At 34.1% G+C, this 21206-nt stretch overlaps 1 long non-coding RNA gene and 1 pseudogene across 1 annotated transcript; one reads left to right on the top strand and one right to left on the bottom strand.

Moving 5' to 3' along the window:
- The first annotated feature begins 1777 nt into the window (after positions 1-1777).
- Positions 1778-19939, top strand: LOC120191037 (annotated as a pseudogene).
- LOC120191039 lies at positions 2652-19213 on the bottom strand. The gene is made up of 3 exons (XR_005522659.1): positions 19138-19213; positions 11029-11034; positions 2652-2785 (listed from the first exon to the last, which is right to left on the bottom strand). It is a non-coding gene; the product is annotated as an uncharacterized LOC120191039 (long non-coding RNA).
- Positions 19940-21206: the final 1267 nt, after the last annotated feature.

Raw genomic sequence — 21206 nt, 5'->3', positions numbered from 1 at the left:
TTATTATTTTTTTGGGATATTTTATCCCACAACGTTTCATTTTAAGTTCAAAAAAACTCATATTTTGAAGCGATAATCGTGTATTATTTAATAGTTTTCATCTATAAAGGAATTTTTATCTTAAAGTGAAATATTATTGGCTAAAATAATTTAAAAAAAGAATATAAACCAAAATGACTATTTTTATAAACGTTATGGGCTATTTTTGGCAATTATGCCTTAAATCTAAGCATTGCCAACAATGTTATGGTTTGAATTTAACAGGATATCTTTTGATGTGGTGAACTTTTAATTAATCCTTTTGAAATCTTGTATAGAGACAAATGGTAAGCTTACAATGTAAGCTCCATATTCCAATGAAAGCTTACAAGGCAGATGTGGACCTGTCAGATTGAGCCAACTCTTTTTCTTCTTCTTTTTTTAATTTAATCGTGATAAAAACAATATTTCAAAGGATTGTTATTTTTTAAGTTAACAAGTTTATTTAATACAATTAAATTTAAAGTTTTGAAAATTCTATAGTATTCAAATTATTATTATTATTAATATCAATCAAAATATTATATGTATAATTTTTCAATTAAAATAAAATATTTGAGATAAAATTATTCTAACAAAATAATGAATCACTTATTAGTATACCGTCAATTCTAGTTAAAATAGATACATTAAATGAGAATCGTATATCATCAAATGAAAAGACCTGAAAAAAATATAAATTTTGAAAGAAAAAATTACACTAACTTACTCAAATAAAATTAAAATTTATACAATATAATTTTTTTATTTTTTAAGAAAAATAAAATTTTGATTAAATATAGAAAAATAAAATCTTAAATCTTTAACATATATAATATTTTCCTCATTAAAACATTCCATAGATCTGTAAAATATATAAAACTAAAGATTATTAATAGATGAATTATCTATAGGTGTTTGATTGGATTAATATAGACAATGAATAAACTAAAAAAAGCATGTTAAGTAAAAAAATGTAAAAATAAAAATAAAAACAAAAATAAAGAGAAAAGAAACATAAGCTAAAAAAAGTTGATTATGATCCTTGGAGTTGATGATAATAATCAGATTAAAATTATTGTTTAAAGATTTAAAGAAGAAAATCTTATTCGTTTTTCATCACATCATTTTCGTGTAATAATTGAACTCATCGAATTAATTTTTTTTAGAAAATAAATGTTTTATTTTTACCCTTTTCCTTTATGCTATTTTCCATGGATCCAAGACTATGAAACTCACAATCCACCTTCACACTTCAAAGTAAATTTTGTTTCTTAAAAAAATGTAGTATGCTTTGAAAGATTTGTGAAAGAAAAGTGGAGGGAAATTGAGATTTGCAATACAAAACAGCATTGGAACCAGAAGCTTTGAAAATCCATAGTCATTAGCCAATTGGTCAATCGACGATAAGGCGTAAACCAAACAGCCATTCCAACTTACAGCCTTGAGTCATTTTCAAATATTTACCTTTCGCTTTCAGTTCAAAAAAGACATAAATACATGGCATGAAACCTATGCCTTTATTATTCCAAATCCGTCATTGACAATCCCATTTTCGCTCTAAAAGCTACCCCTCCTTTGCTCTGTAACTTAAGACTGTATTTATATATATTCCTGCTCTCCTCTTCTTTTAACCACATATTTTTGAATGTTTCATGTATTATATTCCATTTCCCCCTGTTTGTAACTCTCTTGGTTTCACTCTTCTTCTTATTCTTTGATGGGTTGCATTTGATGCATTGGTTAGGTACGGTGGGTAGATAGACCTGTGTTTTCTTTTCTTCTGGAGTTGCTTCTCTCTTTTAACACGGCGTTTCAGGCTGATAAATTGGGATTCTTTCGCATAATCCAAATTGCTACAAAAGTGAAGCGAAGGTAACCCGTCATAGATTTTTCTTCTTTCATTGTGTTCTATGTTTTCTGAATTCTTAATGATTTGTCATGCTCGTGCTGTTTTCCGAGTACGAAAATGAAATGTACGTCATTTCTGTGTTGTTTCGTTTAGATCTCAAGTCCAAAGATTTTTTTTTCACTAACCAGTTTAGAATATCAGTTTTAAGTCCTTCAGACAGGTTGTTATTGTACTTTCTTTGATTGCTCCTTTCTTTCACATGTGACACTAATTCTGTATCAAATTTACTTGTTTTTTCCTGAACTTTTTGGATCTAGGAAATGGTTTCATTGTTTGCTTCTATTATACAATAATCACATCTTTCCTTGCGTGGTGTGTGCAGTATTATATTCTCATTTACTTTACACCGTATGTTAATTTGCTGCCATTGGTTTCGTGTAAAGTGATTATTCTTCTCTGTGTTGAGTAGTTCCTCCAAACGAGGGCATATTAAGCTTATCCGGTCTTTAATCAAGTTCGAATTCATTTTGTCTATTTATTGTGTTTCCTGAATGAAGACCAGATGGAAGAACAAATCGACTTTCGAAACTGGGATGAACTAATTCCCGATGCACTCGGGTTAATCTTCAGCAACCTGTCCCTACAAGAGGTGCTAACAGTCATTCCCGGTGTCAGCAAATCCTGGAGAAAGGTTGTCACAGGTCCCTATTGTTGGCAAGAGATTGACATTGAAGAGTGGAGCAATCGATGTCAGCCGATCATCTCTATCGGATCCTTCGAATGCTCATCACTCGAAGCACCGGATCTCTTCGCAAGCTATGTGTTTCGGGCCTACACAACGATTCCATTTTCTCCTTCATCACAGAGAAGTAAGTGTGGTAAAATTATAGATGCTTTGCTGTCATTAAAACTTAGCTTTGTAGACATCAATTTTTTTCATTTTAAATTTAAATTTATTATTATTATTAAAATTATTATTATTAAAATTATTATTATTATTAATATTATATATTATTTATTAAATATTACAAAGCCCAAAGCTGAGGCCCATATACAAATCCCGAAACCCAAATCATAGCCCAAATACAAACCCCAGGCCCAACCAGAACCGGCCTAGACCAGATAGAAACCCTAAACATTTAAGATTTTAGTTAGAGTTTCTAAACCCTAGAACTGATGTCGCTGCCTCAAGTTTCCAGAAGATCCCAGTTGCCGCCTCCAGATGCTGCCAGATGCCACAACACCCTGTTGTCGATGCCTTGCTGCCATGACGCCGCCTCAAGGAAGACTCCAGAATGCCAGATGGCAACCAACAACCATCCCTACGGTGAGTCACCAGCCTAGCTTTGGTGACTCACCGAGGTTTCCCTCTCAGGAGCGGTCCAAACAGAACTCCGTGGTGGCTATAAAAGCCACCGAATCCTGCAAAAGAAGGAGAGCAGACACAGAGCAAGAACAACAGAAAAGAACAGAAAAAAAAACAGAGAACCACGAGAGCAACTAAGAGAACAGAAGCCAAACGACACACAACAAATAAACCCACAACAGCAAAGAAAGAAGAGATAAGGGAACTTACCACCGAGGAGCCTCTACGAGCCACCAGAAACCGAAACGTTTAAGAAAAAGATCCTAGATCTACAACGATTGGTAAGAGTTTAGGTTAAAAAAACATTAGATTCGGGTATAGAAAAATAAAGACTTCAATTTAAGGGGGGTTTTGTAATTTTCGGCCACCGGATACGATGGCCGGCGGTGGTGTTGGCACCGGAGCAAGGCGGCCGGCCGATTTCCTTCATCGGAGAAGGCAGAGAGAATTTTTATCTCTCTTTTTAGAGAGAAAAAGGAAAGAAGAAAATGAAAGGCTTAAAGCCATTCTCAGCCGATTAATGGGTATTTAAACCACTCCCCGAACGACGTCGTCTTGGGGATGGGGTATCTCTGTAATTACCATCAAGGGTAAAACCCTTTTCGTGACCTTTCTATGTTTATATCTTTACACTTTGGTCACTAAAATCAATTATTGAGCCTTTCAATTCGGTATTTAAATTTTATTTTCTTTACATTTTAGTCCTTACCCGTAATTATACATATTTACGGTAAATACCTAATTAGTCCCTGGTAATTTTAATAAATTTTATTTTAATCCCGTGTATATTATTAAGGCTAAATTACACTGTAGGCCTCTGGATTTTATGATATTTTGAAGTAGAGTACTAAGTTTAAATATTCTACATTTTAACACTATATTTTTAATTTATTTTATTTTAATCATTATTTATTTACAATATTATTACTTTTATTTTTCAATTATTGCTTTAATTATTATTTTATTATTATCTTAGTCATTTAAATATATATAATAAATAATATTTATTTATTTATTTTATTTGTTTTTTATGAAATAAAAATCCTATTTATGAACTAGATATGTTTAATTTTATTTTATTATTAAGTTTTAGTTATTTATTTATTTTTAAATATTGAAGGAAAGAGCTGTCTTAAAACAACTAGAAGCCCTTTTCTAATATTTTTAAATAAATAAATATCTTACTATATTAAAATAATGTTTTATTATTATTTATTTATTTTTTAATATAAAAAGAAAGAGCTGTCTTAAAGTACCTAGAAGCCATTTTCTGATATTTCTAAATAAATAAATATGTTATATATATATATATATATATATTCTTTAAATTATAAATAACAGGATTATAAATTAAATATATCTTTGAATTTTTAATAATAGAGACAATTTATAATTAAAAAGTACCAATTTTGGGCGTTGTAGGGGTGCTAATCCTTCCCTAAACGTAACTGACCACGAATCCCTTTTTATTATTAAAAAGAATGAATTTTTGGTTAAAACGCAGATCAGTTTATCTTTTAATTGATGTTTCTTAAAAACTCTTTTAAATGATGATTTTTAGGTATTCGACCTACCTGACCCAAAAGACCGATGGCGACTCCCAAATTATTTTAAAAACCATTTATTCACATCACTTTTCCCGCCAAGTAAAAAATTCGTGCCCGGACGAAAACCGATTACAACAGCTTGGCAACTCCGCTGGGGATTTTTTCAAGCTTTTAAAATCAATTATAAATTGTCTCTATTAATTATAAATTAAAAATTCATATATTTAATTTATAATTCTTTCTTTTCAAATTTTTTATATATACTTATTATTTTCATAGTATTTATATATATATTATTTTATTAATATTTCATTTTATTTGCAAGCATTTTATTTCATTATTTATTTTTCTGTTAGAGGTTTGAATATTTCTCCTCACACACAACACTTGCATTGCATAACATAAAGCTCTATAATTGAGTTTGTCCCTTTTAAGTGGGAGTGAAAGCGACGTCTTCGTGAGAATTTATTCTCCGTGTCAGACCTAGCAAGTAACTTTCGGGGTTCATATGATCTATGTCTTCGTGAGAATTTATTCTCCGTGTCAGGCATAGAGAAATGTGTCCCATCGAATTGAACTCGATCCACTTAAGTCTGTGATGGACTAGGATTGAGGGTTTGATAGCCCAAGGGGGGCATCGACAAGGACAATTCGAGTACCTTTACTCTTAGAACTGAAACCTTGCATATAATAAACCCTAAAAATTCTCCTGACCTAAGACTGTACTGAACCTCTGTCCATAGGTATACACAAAGGAGAAATAAGCTCTAGCTTTTAATTTATTTAATTTATTATTTTTCTCTCTGAATAAATGCCTGCGAACTAGTAAACATGATGTTAGGTTAATTTTTCCAAACAAAGCATAGAACTAGAAAGCATGAGGTTAGGATATATTATATACCATGATAGGTAGAATATTTTCTTTTCATTAATTGGTACTAACCAATTTATTTTTTCCCTTCCCATTTTTATTTTTCATACATTTTGTTTTGCTCTAACATTTTTATATTGATTTCTTTCGTTTGCATTGCATGATCATATCATAACCAAAAGGTGTTAACTGGAAAGACTGTTCATCAAATTGGAAAGAAATCATAAATGGACAAAAAAGTTTTATGATCGAACAAAATATGACGCAACCGTGGAATGGCATCCTGAGGGAACTCCGAGGATAGAGGAGAGCTATGCACCCAAAGATCGTATGCCCAATAAAGATCAAAAGGAGATACGCGAGATAAAGAGAGCAGATGTCCAAGATGATGGAAAGAATATCTGTTTTTGCCAAAGGAAAAGAGATTCTGGCACAAATAGAGACAGTCGTCATTCGTATTCACAAGTTATCTGGAGATACCCAGGAAATGGTGACAACTGTAAAAATTCCCAGAAATGAGAAGAAATCATGTAATCTGAAGTCGTCAAAGTTTAGTCTGCTCATGACATCTAAAAATCAGGTTCAATCCAAGACAAAAGGCGGTTCTTATTTTGATGTTATCCCTATATCATATAAGGAGTTATATAAAAAGCTACTTGAAGCGCAAGAAGTGGCCCCGTACTACATAAAACCGTTCCAACCTCCATATCCGAATTGGTATGACATCAACGTTTATTGTGAATATCATGCCGGAGCTCAAGGACATACTATTGAGAATTGTCTTGCCTTCAAACGTCGAGTCCAAAGTCTTTTGGATCATGGAACCTTACAATTTATGGTAAATGATCGACCTAGTTTGGTAACTGAAGGTCCTGCTGGATTAATACCAAAAGTCTTCAAAGGTAAGAGTATCAGTAGGGGCGCCCAGAGAGAATAAGATTTGATGATGTTTGAGGCTCAAATACGTCATTTAAAGATTGAAAACGATAAATTGAGCACCAAAATGGAAACCATACATGAAGATTTCCAGAAGGTCAGTCAAGCCTTTCAAAATGCTGGCATAGGAAACACCCCAGAAGAGTGGATAACAGGGATCACCAAACTGAAAAAGAATTACAACATAAATGAAGGACGGGTCAAGAAGCTTTCTCATGATTTACGATTTGCAGAAGAAAGACTCAATACAACTGTCATGAAATCGAGAAAATATCAAGTCGACAATCAAATGTTGAATAGTGCTATGACCAACATGGAAACATCATATCAGATTCATCAGCATGAAATTGATAATGAATTAAAAGTTACTATCGACAAGAACAAGACATTGAAGAAATGTTTAGATGATTATGGAGATCTTGTACGAGAACTTTTGGAACATAAAGATTCTCTCACAAGAAAAAATGAACAATATTGTTTACAACTTCGAGAGTTAATGCAAAAGATGAAGGAAAAAGACAATATCATGAAGGAAGCTGATGTTCAAGCAAACAATGTGGCTCATAAGTTGGTGGACATAGCTGGCTTCGCAAGAGAATTAAAGCAGATTGAGAACTCCACACCTGAGCATGAGTGGAAGTTAGTTTGGCTTTTAAGGGAAATAGAGAAGTTAGGAGTGAAAGCTATCCCCTACATGTAAAAGTTTTGTTTGATGTACCAAAGTTTTTGTGTTCAATGAAATCTATTCTAAGATGATCACTCTTGAGTAACACATTTTTATACATTTACATTTTTGCATCTTTGCATTTTTCATTTTGTATTTATACTTTTATGTTTACATCTTTGAAATGCACATTTTGCATTCTTATTTTTGGCATTTATGCATTTTCGCATTTACATTACATTTTTTTTATTTAAATATTGTTATATACTTTAATTATAAAAACATGTAAATAATTCATGAAAGGTTATGTAACAGTAAAAACCAAGACCATTCATATTACTTTACCATCATCATGAAAACAATGGAGCAATCTTATGAGGGACTACAAGATCAATGGCCAGAATAATTGACAGGGTTACCTCAGGATATAAGGAAAGAAACATTAGATTCAGTACCAGATGGATCAAATTAAATAATTCAGTATGTGGCATATGATAAAGAAGAGATAATTGATAAAGAGCAACCATGCTGTCAGATTGAAGAGTCGAAAATGGTAAAACCCTCTAGGGCATCCTAATTGAACCCAATGAATAGCCTTGTTCATTATTCACAATATGAGGAAATATTCAAGAGGATGGATGAAGCAATCAAAAATATGAAATGTGTTGATACTTCCCACAAAGAACTAGAAGCAAGAGATCTCAGCTTGGTTCCACACTTGGTTATTCCCCATGATTTCAAAATGCCAAATTTTGAAAAATATGATGGCACCAGTTGTCCCTTAATCCATTTGAGAATGTTTTGCAGAAAAATGGAAGGATATTTAAGTTCTGATGATATGTTAATTCACTCTTTCCATGATAGCCTTGTTGGCCCAGCAGTAGTCTGGTATAATCAGTTGACACAAGAATAGATCAAGAGATGGGTTGATTTAGCTGATGCATTTTTGGAACAATATCGGTATGTTAAAGGCTTAACTCTAACACGTATGGATCTTCGAAGAGTAAAGAAGAAAACCAATGAAAGATTTCAAGAATATGCCTTAAGATGGAGAGGAGTGGCAGCACAAGTTCAACCTCCCATGTTAGAAGAAGAGATATCACGTATGTTTCGTGATTCCCTTCCAGCGCCTTTCTTCGAGTTAATGCAAGCAAACCCGACGAAGGAATTTGAGAATCTTGTGACAAGTGGAAAATTAATTGAGAATGTAATCAATGAAGAAAACTCAAAAGTCACATCCAGGAGCCCGACTAATCAAAAAGAAAAAGATGATCATGTGAATGAGTGTCGCATCCAGAGTCCTCGCAATTGCGAAAGAAAAAGAGCGAGTAACTGTTCGGATCGACCAAAGAAAGTTATGCGATCAAGAAAAACTTTGGAAGTGTTCCAAACTTCCATTTCATACTTGTATCCTCATTTGGTTAAAGGTCAATACATCACACCAAGACCAACTAAAGTGACATCAAACCCTTCTACTCATAGCTATGATCAAGATAATGTTTGTAATTTCCACTTGGGGGTAAAGGGGCATTCTACAGGCAATTGTAGGCCATTGTTAAAAGAAATTGAGATGCTTGTTGACAAAGAGGTTTTGACACAAGAAATGATCAAGAAATGGGGGCGAATGAAGAAAATAACCCTGATCCTATTACATACCCAACATTATAGGAATAATGAGGCATGATGCATAAACAAGTGGAAGTGTTATCTACCACTGTAGTACTTTCTATTTTCAGCATCTTGTTTGAACTTGTTTTTTTGTTTGTTCCTTTCTCCACCTTTTGTGCAATAAATAAATGTGTATTGCTTTTATGGTTATGAGCAAGGAATCAAGTTTTAACCTTGAGATTATTGAGTATCAAGTAAATTAAATATTCTTTTAATTTTTCAAGAATTATAGATCTTTGGCAAGTGATAAAAGTATACCTTCCATCCAATGCCAATTACTTGATCCTTACTAAAGACCAAATTTTGACCGTATATTTATCTGAGACTCTGAAGAATGTCTCTACCTGTTCTTGAGACACCTACTCCAGATGTTTACCTTTTCGGGTAGAGTTGATCGATTCATTATGTTACATTCCACCATAAGTCACACATTTGTCCTTCCAAATACAAAACCATCATAAACCAAAACACCTCAAAAGAACCAAACTTTCAATTATCCGGGAATCTTCCTTCAAGAAGAGACGATATGAGGCATCATGAATCAACTTATTGAAGATGATTTCGAGTGATTAGGGCATACTCAAGAAGAAGGAAAAAGTGATTAATTGAAATAAATATATCATGCATTAATTACATTTTTTCATGTAAGTAATGTTAATCTTGAATATTCATCCCCCTGGAGATACCTCTTTTTTACAAGGACTTCTATGTATGAGATGACTAAACTTTGCGCACAGATCAAGCACGCCAACTCAGTGTCATATCACCCAAAGATGAATAGGGCATTTGCAGGAGCAAATAAGAACCTCAAGAGGATCATTACAAAAACCACTGAAGCTTACAAAGATTGGCACGAGAAGCTAACTTTTGCCTTATATGCATATTGAATTACTGTGTGAACATTTACTGGGGCAACACCTTATTGTTTAGTCTATGGGATGGAAGCAGTATTACCAATTGAAGTTGAGATCCCATCATTTTGTATCCTAAAGTAGGACAAATTGGAGAAGACTGAATGTATCCAAGCTCGATTTGATCAATTAACCTTATTGATGAGAATCAATTGAAAGCTATTTACCATGAGCAAATACATTAGAAACAGATGATGAAAGATCACATCCTAGAGAGTTCCAAGAGGGTGATTTAGATGTGATCTAGTGTTTAAAAAGATCTTGCCTATACATAAAGATTTCCGTAAGAAATGGATGTCTAATTGGGACGGATTAAATATTGTAAAAAAGGTATTTTCCCGAGAAGCGTTGATCTTGGCAAAAACGGATGGGAAAGTTCTGAGAAACCAAATAAACTCAGATTCTGTCAAGAAATATTATACTTGAAGAAGAAAAAAGGACAAAAAGGAAAAGGAGGTGTTCAAAGCAATTGAAGTCTTATACTCATCCAGCAAAGAAAGAAAAAGGAAAAAGAAAGAAAAAAGAAAAAAAAAACAAAAAAAAGAAAAAAAGAAAAAAAGAAAAAAATGAAAAAAAAAATGAAAAAAAGAAAAAAAAGGAGAAATTGAATCAAGATAGGTGACTCATGGAGCCTCAAGTTACAAAATGGATCGAGTACAATTAAGTCAAAGATTCATATTCAAACAAGAAGAGCAATAAATGATGAAGATATGAGAAAATGGAAATTAACCCAAAATTTGGCAATCTAGAGGGATCCAGAGGATGAAAAAAATCCCCAGCAAGGCATATCTAAGTCAAGCAAAGCAAGACTGAAGGCATCTAAAGAGAATATCTTCAGAATTCATTCCGCCTCTCAAGATTGATTTTTATTTGCAAAAAATTGGTTTTTAAAATCTTTAATGCATGATATGAAAAATGATAAAAGGGGGGGTTCAAGATGTAAATTTTTAAATAACATCTTAGAACCAAAGGAGGATTCGAGTTGAAAACCTGAAAAGGCGGCTCGAATATTGAATGGTGCAACAACGACATAAGAGATGATCTTAAGCTCTTAAATGAAGCACCGCACATCCCAAAAGACGTTCCTGAGATTCTAGAATCAAGAAGTATCTCTACAAGATGATCATAACAATCATTTCTTCAAGTTAGTGGATACTGAACCAACTTGAAAGAACCTTACTTTACCAGAATCCACCTACACCTTAAATCAGTCAATAATTTTGACACTTGCCATGGGAATATGATTTTTGAATGATTTAAAAGTGTAGTTGATTTATTTGATATTCATTAAACTCATTGTTTATGATTTGATTCTATTGTGAACTTGAGAAGTGCATTACTTTGCAAAATTCTTTCATTCTTCGATAAAGAAAGGAAAAAAAAACATTTTCAAACAGGACAGTCTCAAATGAGGAAGGTCCTTGAAGCAATTGTTGCTTATTCTACCCCTGTTGTAGAAAAAGAATGAACGAGGCCAAAATGATGAAGCACTTCACATTTTTTAAGGCAAGTGGTCCAAGAAGCCAGAAAGTTTGAAGAATTGAACTAGTGACACTCTCCTATGACATTATTAGCAAATCATCAAGAAAGATTATCGCTTATTTCATGCTGAGGGTGATAAGCATCACCAGACAGGTTATTTTCCCCAACCATCAATCCATGTTCTCTAGAATATTACATCATAGAGCCATGAACAAGTCACTACCTGCACTCTGGTTATACCGTGATGCTAGCTCAAGTCTTGATACATCATTGCTACTTCTTCTATGTCGATCATTTTCTTTGTCAAGATGATATCCATTATGTCCTTCAGAAGATTGCTGAATTTGAATTTGAGGACTTATGGCACAGAATAGGACATTGGAACAGAATCTACCCTTATAGGCATTTTATATAGGGTAATATTGGTTACAAGATTCCAAAAGTTGAAGATAATCAGTTTTACCGTCAATTAAATTGTTCCATGATTCGAAAAGAGTGGGATATATTGGAGCAGCAGAAGAGACAGTTGTCATAGCAGTCATTGCAAGAAAATGCACCAACAAAAATCTTCTAATTCATCCTGATGATGTTTATTTCTTCCAGTAAGGTTGTTACGCTGGATGCCACCGACAACAAGGTCGAATTAGACAAATCTACTCATCAATTACTCCAACCGATCATCATTCAGTTCTTGCACATCTGTTTTCAAATATATGCCAAGACAGTAGAAGTCGACCTCTGCATCACTGATCCAAAAAAAAGACAGGACATTGATATCACCGAAGAACTTGTCTCTAGCAGCTCCTCATGTATGGTTTTTAGGGAAACCTAGAAGCATTTCCACCTCATCAGGTTCAAGTGGAGTATCTTTATTCCTTCAAACCCATACCAGATTCCATTTTCAGCACTCATCAAGAACATACTTCTGGACACTCGAAGGTGGCTCATCGTCATAAGCTTCAAGAGCCTTACAGTTCCTTTTTGTCAATTTGGCACTTCATGTACATGTTTGTAAACAGTTCAACTTTGTTCTTGGATCCCAGGAAGGTCACCAGTTTGTTGTCAATGGAAAACGCATCATGTATGGTGCAATGAGTAAGTAGAATAAGAGGAAATTTGTTCTCGATTGGCAGATTATGAATATAACCCTGTTTCAGGGCAGTAGCATAAAAATTCTTCGAATCTACAAATTTTGGCTCTACATCGAATAAGTACTGTGATATTTCAGTCCAAAAATTAATTGGAGCAAGTGCCACGTTCTCGTAGTAGAAATAAGGAGACTCAATAGTATCTTCTGGAAGTATTCTTTGAGTTATCTGATCTGGTTTGGTATGAACCCCAAAACCAATCATTAGATTTGAAAGATGAATTTGCTCATAGTAGAAATAAGGAGACCCAATAGCATCTTCTGAAAGTGTTCTTTAAGTTATCTGATCTGGTTCGGTAGGAACCCCAGAACCAATCATTAGAATTGAAAGATGAACTGCATGATCGTCTTCATTAAGAAGCTTCTTTTCAAGCTTCCTCTGATTCTTCCTTTTCTAAATATCATAGCCCAATTTTCTCATTTACTTGTAATTGGGATCATTGTACCAGAAGAAGTACATCAGTAGCCTTAACCATTTGAGCAGCATATATAAAATTTGTCAACTCTGTAATTGGTGAATTCAGACCACATCTCTCCATGGATATTGAAGCCTCAACCTCTGAATATCCTATTTTTGTCAAGTATAACAGTTTATTCTCTTCATCAGAATCAGAATTCAGGATTTCCTCGGTATCAGAAAGAACTATCAATATCTGTGAAATCATCCTGAAAGATCGCTTCATAATCAGATGAGTTGTTATCAGAATCAACATGCTACATGGGTGTGAATTTTTAAGAGCCTATATATGTAGTCTTGCTATTGCATCAGATTACTGTTCGCATAAATTGGTTTCTCTCCAACAGAAAAGTATATTTCAGATATGGCCTTCACTGAAAGATGATAAGCCACTCTATCAGTCTAGAACGAATTACCAAGCTATTTATACTGCTCTGTCTGACTAAATCCCTCCAGATACAGAAAATGGTCACCTCATTCAGAATACACATATCTCAGACATTTCTGTCATAATGGTGACCACAGTGCATTATCAAAATTGAACCTTGTAGGGATCATGATATTCAAGTCAAACAGACATCGAGAGTAAACCAGAAATAGAAAATTGAGGCATCTCGAAAGCCCAATTCAGACAGATCTAGAGGGATATATTGAGGGCCCATTTCAATCAGAAATAGAATATTGGGGCATTTTGAAAACTCACAACAATATGAATATTTGGGCATTCTTGGAGGCTCATCTCAACAAGAAGTAATGTTGAGCACACTTTTAACATCTGTATCAGCAAATGTTGGGGCATTTTAAAGGTTCCTTCAGACAGATACATGTGGGGCATTTTGAAGGCTCATATTAACAAGAAGCAAATATCGGGGCATGCTGAAAGCCCATTTCAATCAGAATTAGGACTGTTGATGCATTTTTGAACGTTCGTATCAGCAAATGCTAGGGCATGCTGAAGGCCCACATCATCATGTGTTAAAAATCATTGACTTGAGCAGATATTTCCAATGAGACATAAAAATATGAAGAATGAAAATGGTGAAATAATAACAGTCAATCTGATTACACATAATTGATTCGTTCATCAGGCAGTTGCATTAGGGTCCTATTGTTGAACAAATATCTACTCAACAAGTATGGTTTCAAATACCCAATCTTATTAAACCATGTGTCACATGACAATGTGTTATTTGATAAACTACATCATGATTGCATGAATAAAGATGATCCCCGGGTAGACTACTCGATCCAGGGTTCAGTTCCTCAAGATCTCAGCTTTGAATTTTGTATTATGTGTGTCGGTGATGATTGGAAATATTTCTTTGAGATTCCTGGCAGTTAGTTTCAACCATACTGTTGGGATTACGAAGTTGTTTTTCACAATAGTTTTCGCTTAATCGATGACATTGGAAAGGGAGACTCGACTCACTTACATTACTGTTATTCCCGCTATTACTGTGGTTATCATTGCCAGTCAGACTGAACTGATTTTTTTTTTATCTATTTTGGGTTTTATCAAGTGTGTTTCATCCACAGCAGCAAGAAATCCACGGATATTTTTCTGTACATGGATCCTATAGCTGAAGTGTTTCTAATTTCTACAATGCTCATTATAGAAGAAAATGTGATCAGTATTACACTTGCCCTTGCCCGAGATGATATCGAGATTAATTAGTGTCTCATATTCAATTCGACACCAGCATATTTGGCGAATTTGACCAACTTTTTGGTCATACCAGTATTTCACTTGTATTCCCATTGAGTTTTGTTCTCAAGTGGTCTTGTGACATCATACAAAAACTTTCAACACCATGCAAAGAGCTTCATTGACAAGCAATTCAAGCAGAAGCCACAGGAGATGAAGAATGTGTTGTCAAATGTTTTATGAACCAGTGATTATGGTGTTGAACCAATGTTGTTATCATATGGTTTTCCTTTATTGATATAAGATGAAGTTTGTCTTCTTCAACCCCAAGATTAAAAATTAGATATAATGAAGATTTCTTTCCACAGAAAGAGAGCTGAAATTTTAACAACAAGAAACTAGTGGCGCCAACTAAGGTTGAACGACAGGTTGTTGTTAAGCATCTCGACATGATATGGTCCAAGTTGCCTTATTCGAGATTTGATTATATGTGGAGACATGAAAGAAATTTGAATAAATCTTCCTTGTGATGTGTTTCAAGAGTTAAATTAGAACAGACTCTACTCTCCTAATTAATCCCTGCTGAGTCAGGCATATCTACATCTACACTCTTCAAAGATGATAGATTCTCTTTTCAAAGATGATAGATTCTCTTTTTAAAGATGATAGATTCCCTTTTCAAAGATGAAAGCTTTATTGGATTTCTACACAAATCCAGACAAAGAAAGCCGGTGTTACCAAAGGCAAAATGGGGCATCAAAGTCATAGTTCTGACTACGGCAAGAGTTCCACAAATAAAACATTTCTTCTAAGACTTAAATAAAACAAAGAAGGCACCAAGATACAAGTTGATCAGATGATTCTACAGAAATACAAGCTTGATAGCATAAGTTTCTACACTGATATCCAGAGGTGACCCTGGCAATAAATGATGAAGTGAAGGAAGACCAAGTTCACCACTTTGAAGTCAAATGAAGATTGCATCAACATTCATGCATTCATAAGAATATCATTTACAAAATAGACAATGCATTACATTGATACATCTGAGTGCATTCAAACATGGCGTTTTACAGATCTTCGGAAGAACAAGAAGATTCATGGTAAAAAATACCTTACAAGAAGAAGGTGTTCAAAACCGCAAATACAGGAATCACACCAACATATGAAGAATAGATGGACGCAATCCATAAGAATGAGCATTATCTTGAGATTGGGGCATGTTACCCAATCAACATGTTATTTCAAAAAATAATGAGAAAATGATTTCCATAGTTTCTCATTCAATCTTTTCTAAAATTGAAATTGTTGAAAAGTAAGAAAACGATTTCTTTAGTTTTTTTACTTAGTAAACTATTTCCCACATCTGTAAGTCCTACAGTGCATGATGTTTCCAAAAACCCTTCGGGAGCTTTTTGATGTTTTCAAAACCTTAGGGTCATCTGTAAGTCCTACAGTGCATGATGTTTCCAAAAAACCTTCGGGAGCTTTTTGATGTTTTCAAAGCCTTAGGGTCATCTGTAAGTCCTACAGTGCATGATGTTTCCAAAAAACCTTCGGGAGCTTTTTGATGTTTTCAAAGCCTTAGGGTCATCTGTATGTCCTACAGTGCATGATGTTTCCAAAAAGCTTTCGGGAGCTTTTTGATGTTTTCAAAGCCTTAGGGTCATCTGTAAGTCCTACAGTGCATGATGTTTCCAAAAAGCCTTCGGGAGCTTTTTGATGTTTTCAAAGCCTTAGGGTCATCTGTAAGTCCTACAGTGCATGATGTTTCCAAAAAGCCTTCGGGAGCTTTTTGATGTTTTCAAAACCTTAGGGTCATCTGTAAGTCCTACAGTGCATGATGTTTCCAAAAAGCCTTCGGGAGCCTTTTGATGTTTTCAAAGCCTTAGGGTCATCTGTAAGTCCTACAGTGCATGATGTTTCCAAAAAGCCTTCTGGAGCTTTTTGATGTTTTCAAAGCCTTAGGGTCATCTGTAAGTCCTACAGTGCATGATGTTTCCAAAAAGCCTTCAGGAGCTTTTTGATGTTTTCAAAGCCTTAAGGTCATCTGTAAGTCCTACAGTGCATGATATTTCTAAAAAGCCTTCGGGAGCTTTTTGATGTTCTCAAAGCCTTAAGGTCATCTGTAAGTCCTACAGTGCATGATATTTCCAAAAAGTCTTCGGGAGCTTTTTGATGTTTTCAAAGCCTTAGGGTCATCTGTAAGTCCTACAGTGCATGATGTTTCCAAAAAGCCTTCGGGAGCTTTTTTATGTTTTCAAAACCTTCGGGTCATCTGTAAGTCCTTCAGTGCATGATGTTTTCAAAACCTTCGGGTCATCTGTAAGCCCTTCAGTGCATGATGTTTTCAACATTTCTATCCTGTTCAAAAGAAGCCAAATGAAAAAATTATTATCTTTTTCTTCTTTGCTCTATTCTTGTTAACACAAGGATGAGCAAAGAGGGGCAGCTGTAGACATCAATTTTTTTCATTTTAAATTTAAATTTATTATTATTATTAAAATTATTATTATTATTATTATTAATATTATATATTATTTATTAAATATTACAAAGCCCAAAGCTGAGGCCCATATACAAATCCTGGAATCCAAATCACAGCCCAAATACAAACCCCAGGCCTAACCAGAACCGGCCCAGATCAGATGGAAACTCTAAACATTTGGGATTTTAGCTAGGGTTTCTAAACCCTAGCACTGATGCCGCCGCTTCAAGTTTCCAGAAGATCCCAGCTGCCGCCTCCAGATGCTGCCAGATGCCACAACACCCTGCTGTCGACGCCTTGCTGCCATGACGTCGCCTCAAGGAAGACTCCAGAACGCCAGATGGAAACCAACAGCCATCCCTACGGTGAGTCACCAGCCTAGCTTTGGTGACTCACTGAGGTTTTTCTCTCAGGACCGGTCCAAACAGAACTCCGTGGTGGCTATAAAAGCCACTGAATCCTGCAAAAGAAGGAGAGCATACACAGAGCAAGAACAATAGAAAAGAACAGAAAAAAACAGAGAACCACGAGAGCAACTAAAAGAACAGAAGTCAAACGACACACAACAAATAAACCCACAACAGCAAAGAAAGAAGAGAGAAGGGAACTTACCACCGAAGAGCCTCTACGAGCCACCAGAAACCGAAACGTTTAAGAAAAAGATCCTAGATCTACAACGATTGGTAAGAGTTTAGGTTAAAAAAACTTTAGATTCGGGTATAGAAAAATAGAGAATTCGATTTAAGGGGGGTTTTGTAATTTTCGACCACCGGATACGGTGGCCGGCGGTGGTACTGGCGTCGGAGCAAGGCGGCCGGTCGATTTCCTTCATCGGAGAAGGCAGAGAGAATTTTTATCTCTCTTTTTAGAGAGAAAAAGAAAAGAAGAAAATGAAAGGCTTAAAGCCATTCTCAGCCGATTAATGGGTATTTAAATCCCTCCCCGAACGACGTCGTTTTGGGGATGGGGTATCTCTGTAATTACCATCAAGGGTAAAACCCTTTCCGTGACCTTTCTATGTTTATATCTTTACACTTTGGTCACTAAAATCAATTATTGAGCCTTTCAATTCGGTATTTAAATTTTATTTTCTTTACATTTTAGTCCTTACCCGTAATTATACATATTTACGGTAAATACCTAATTAGTCCCTGGTAATTTTAATAAATTTTATTTTAATCTCGTATATATTATTAAGGCTAAATTACACTGTAGGCCTCTGGATTTTATGATATTTTGAAGTAGAGTACTAAGTTTAAATATTCTACATTTTAACACTATATTTTTAATTTATTTTATTTTAATCATTATTTATTTACAATATTATTACTTTTATTTTTCAATTATTGCTTTAGTTATTATTTTATTATTATCTTAGTCATATAAATATATATAATAAATAATATTTATTTATTTATTTTATTTGTTTTCTATGAAATAAAAATCCTATTTATGAACTAGATATGTTTAATTTTATTTTATTATTATGTTTTAGTTATTTATTTATTTTTAAATATTGAAGGAAAGAGCTGTCTTAAAACAACTAGAAGCCCTTTTCTAATATTTTTAAATAAATAAATATCTTATTATATTAAAATAACTTTTTTAATTTTTTATTTAATATCAAAAGAAAGAGCTTTCTTAAAGTACCTAGAAGCCCTTTTCTGATATTTCTAAATAAATAAATATGTTATTTAAATATATATATATATATTCTTTAAATTATAAATAACAAGATTATAAATTAAATATATCTTTGAATTTTTAATAATAGAGACAATTTATAATTAAAAAGTACCAATTTTGGTCGTTGTAGGGGTGATAATCCTTCCCTAAACGTAAACGACCACGAATCCCTTTTTATTATTAAAAAGAACGAATTTTTGGTTAAAACGCATATCAGTTTATCTTTTAATCAATGTTTTCTTAAAAACTCTTTTACAGGATGATTTTTAGGTATTCGACCTACCTGACCCAAAAGACCGATGGCGACTCTCAAATTATTTTAAAAACCATTTATTCACGTCACTTTTCCCGCCAAGTAAAAAATTCGTGCCCGGACGAAAACCGGTTACAACAAACTACTTGCACATTTAGTAGTTTGAACAGCAATTTCAGTGTATGATAAGATTCCAATCCTAATATTTCAACATGGGAATGGGTGATCATAGTTCAATAGCCACTTTTAATTGATACTGTATTTACATTGTTCTTATTGTTCCTTGCTTTTTTGCAAGTGCTGGTTCCCTTCAGGCTTTGCGACTACGGAGAAGCGAAATGAGTGATTCAATAGTCGAACGAACTGCTGGGAGGCTGTCCTCAATCACTGTTTTGGATTTGAGTTATTGTGGCAAAATTGGTGCCCGTGCTTTAGAGGCCGTCGGTAAGCATTGTACGCTGCTTGTCACCCAGTGCCGCAACATGCACCCGCTGGATGCAGCAGGCAAGCTCTCGCAGGATGACGAGGCGAATGCCATAGCTGCTTCGATGCCTAGGCTCAAGCACCTCGAGATGGCTTACCATCTTATCTGCACAGGGAGTGTTATGAACATCCTTTCTGGTTGTCCCCAGCTTGATTTTTTTGATTTAAGAGGTTGCTGGGATGTTAAACTCGATAATCAGTTCATGAAGGAAAAGTTCCCGAAACTGAAGGTCTTGGGACCCTTTGTCATGGACTACTATGAGATATATGAATGGGATGATGATTGCTCGGACTACTCCGATAGTTCTGAGTATTTGGGTTGGGAGTTTGATGATTACGACATCGACGACGGAACTTGGCAAGGGGAGGGGAGATTTGAGGAACTTGAACTGAGATTCTACGAAGGGAATGGGGAAGAAGAAGGAATGTTGGGTTGGCCTCCATCTCCATAGGATCTTTCATTTGCTTCCAAATCATATGTTTCTTCTATCAAAATGTATCTCATGTTTCAATGTGAACTTTGTTGTATGGGTTCGATTTTCCCAATCATCTAAATAAAAAAGGAAAAAAAGAACGCATTTGTATATAGCTTATAAAAACTAACACAAGAGAGTCGAAATATCTCTCCTCTTACGATGTTTAATTTGTATTAAGTTACACGTCAATCTGAAATATCTCTCCTCTTGCGACGTTGAAATATTGTTTTGTCGTTCAAAACGTAACGTTGCTTTGCACCGCTTAGATCTGTAAAGCTAGTGGCCGCTGCTGCTTTTACTGTTGGCTTGGCCCATTTTATGTAGTGACTCTGACGGATTCAGGGTGATTTCGACGCCCATTCTTTTGAGGTTTAGTGCAGAATGGTCTACATGGCTGAAGATGTGCGTTCCGGTATGGTGACAGCGGCTACAATCACTGTTTGTTTGTTTGTTTTTATGGTTATCGATAATTAAATTAATTTTCATTCAATCCAAGGATTAAATTTTAATAAATTAAAGTAGAATGATCTGTGTTTCAATTTTTATAAAATAAAAAGGTTTAGTTTACGATTAGATCCAAAATAACAAATTAAATAAATTGTATTACAATGCAAATAAGATACTTAGTTTTTTCCCTTATTGCATAATTGAAGTGAGAATAAAAGATGGAGAGAAAAAGCTATTTTGATTTTTACTTTTTTTTATCATCTTTTATTTATTTATTTTCTAAATTTATCAATAACATAATAGATTTTATGAAGTCCTAGAAAGTTTCGTACAACTGGATAAATTATAAAATTCAGAATAGATTTTAGGAGATCCTCGATAAACATAATTGTTCAATCAATTCTATCAATATAATTATTGTGATTTATTAAAAATTATCCGAAAGATCTTATTATTTCATCAATCAAAATTACGACTATATTTTGAATAATTTCTACTTAGGGGAGGGGGAAAGGAGATTTTTGCATCTTTGACGTAAATTTAGATATTATGATATTGTTGAAATATTAAATTTTTTATTTTCAACAATCAAGTATTTATGATATCTTTTTCTTTATTTGGGTCCATCAAACCATCTATCCAAGCTCTCTTAGCTCTATCGAAAGCTCGAACCAAGAAATAAAAATTTGATGAAACAAAAGCATGAATTACCAAGTTTAAGATTTCTGCATTGTATTTAGGAACCTCATAATTCAATTTTCATCGTGATTTCCCCTATCAGACTAAGATCCAAAGAAGATGGCGTCGTA

The sequence above is a fragment of the Hibiscus syriacus genome, unplaced genomic scaffold, assembly GCF_006381635.1.
Source record: "Hibiscus syriacus cultivar Baekdansim isolate YM2019G1 unplaced genomic scaffold, ASM638163v2 tig00116964_pilon, whole genome shotgun sequence".
NCBI classification, from domain to species: Eukaryota; Viridiplantae; Streptophyta; class Magnoliopsida; order Malvales; family Malvaceae; genus Hibiscus; species Hibiscus syriacus.
This window is presented reverse-complemented; position numbering and strand designations above follow the sequence as displayed.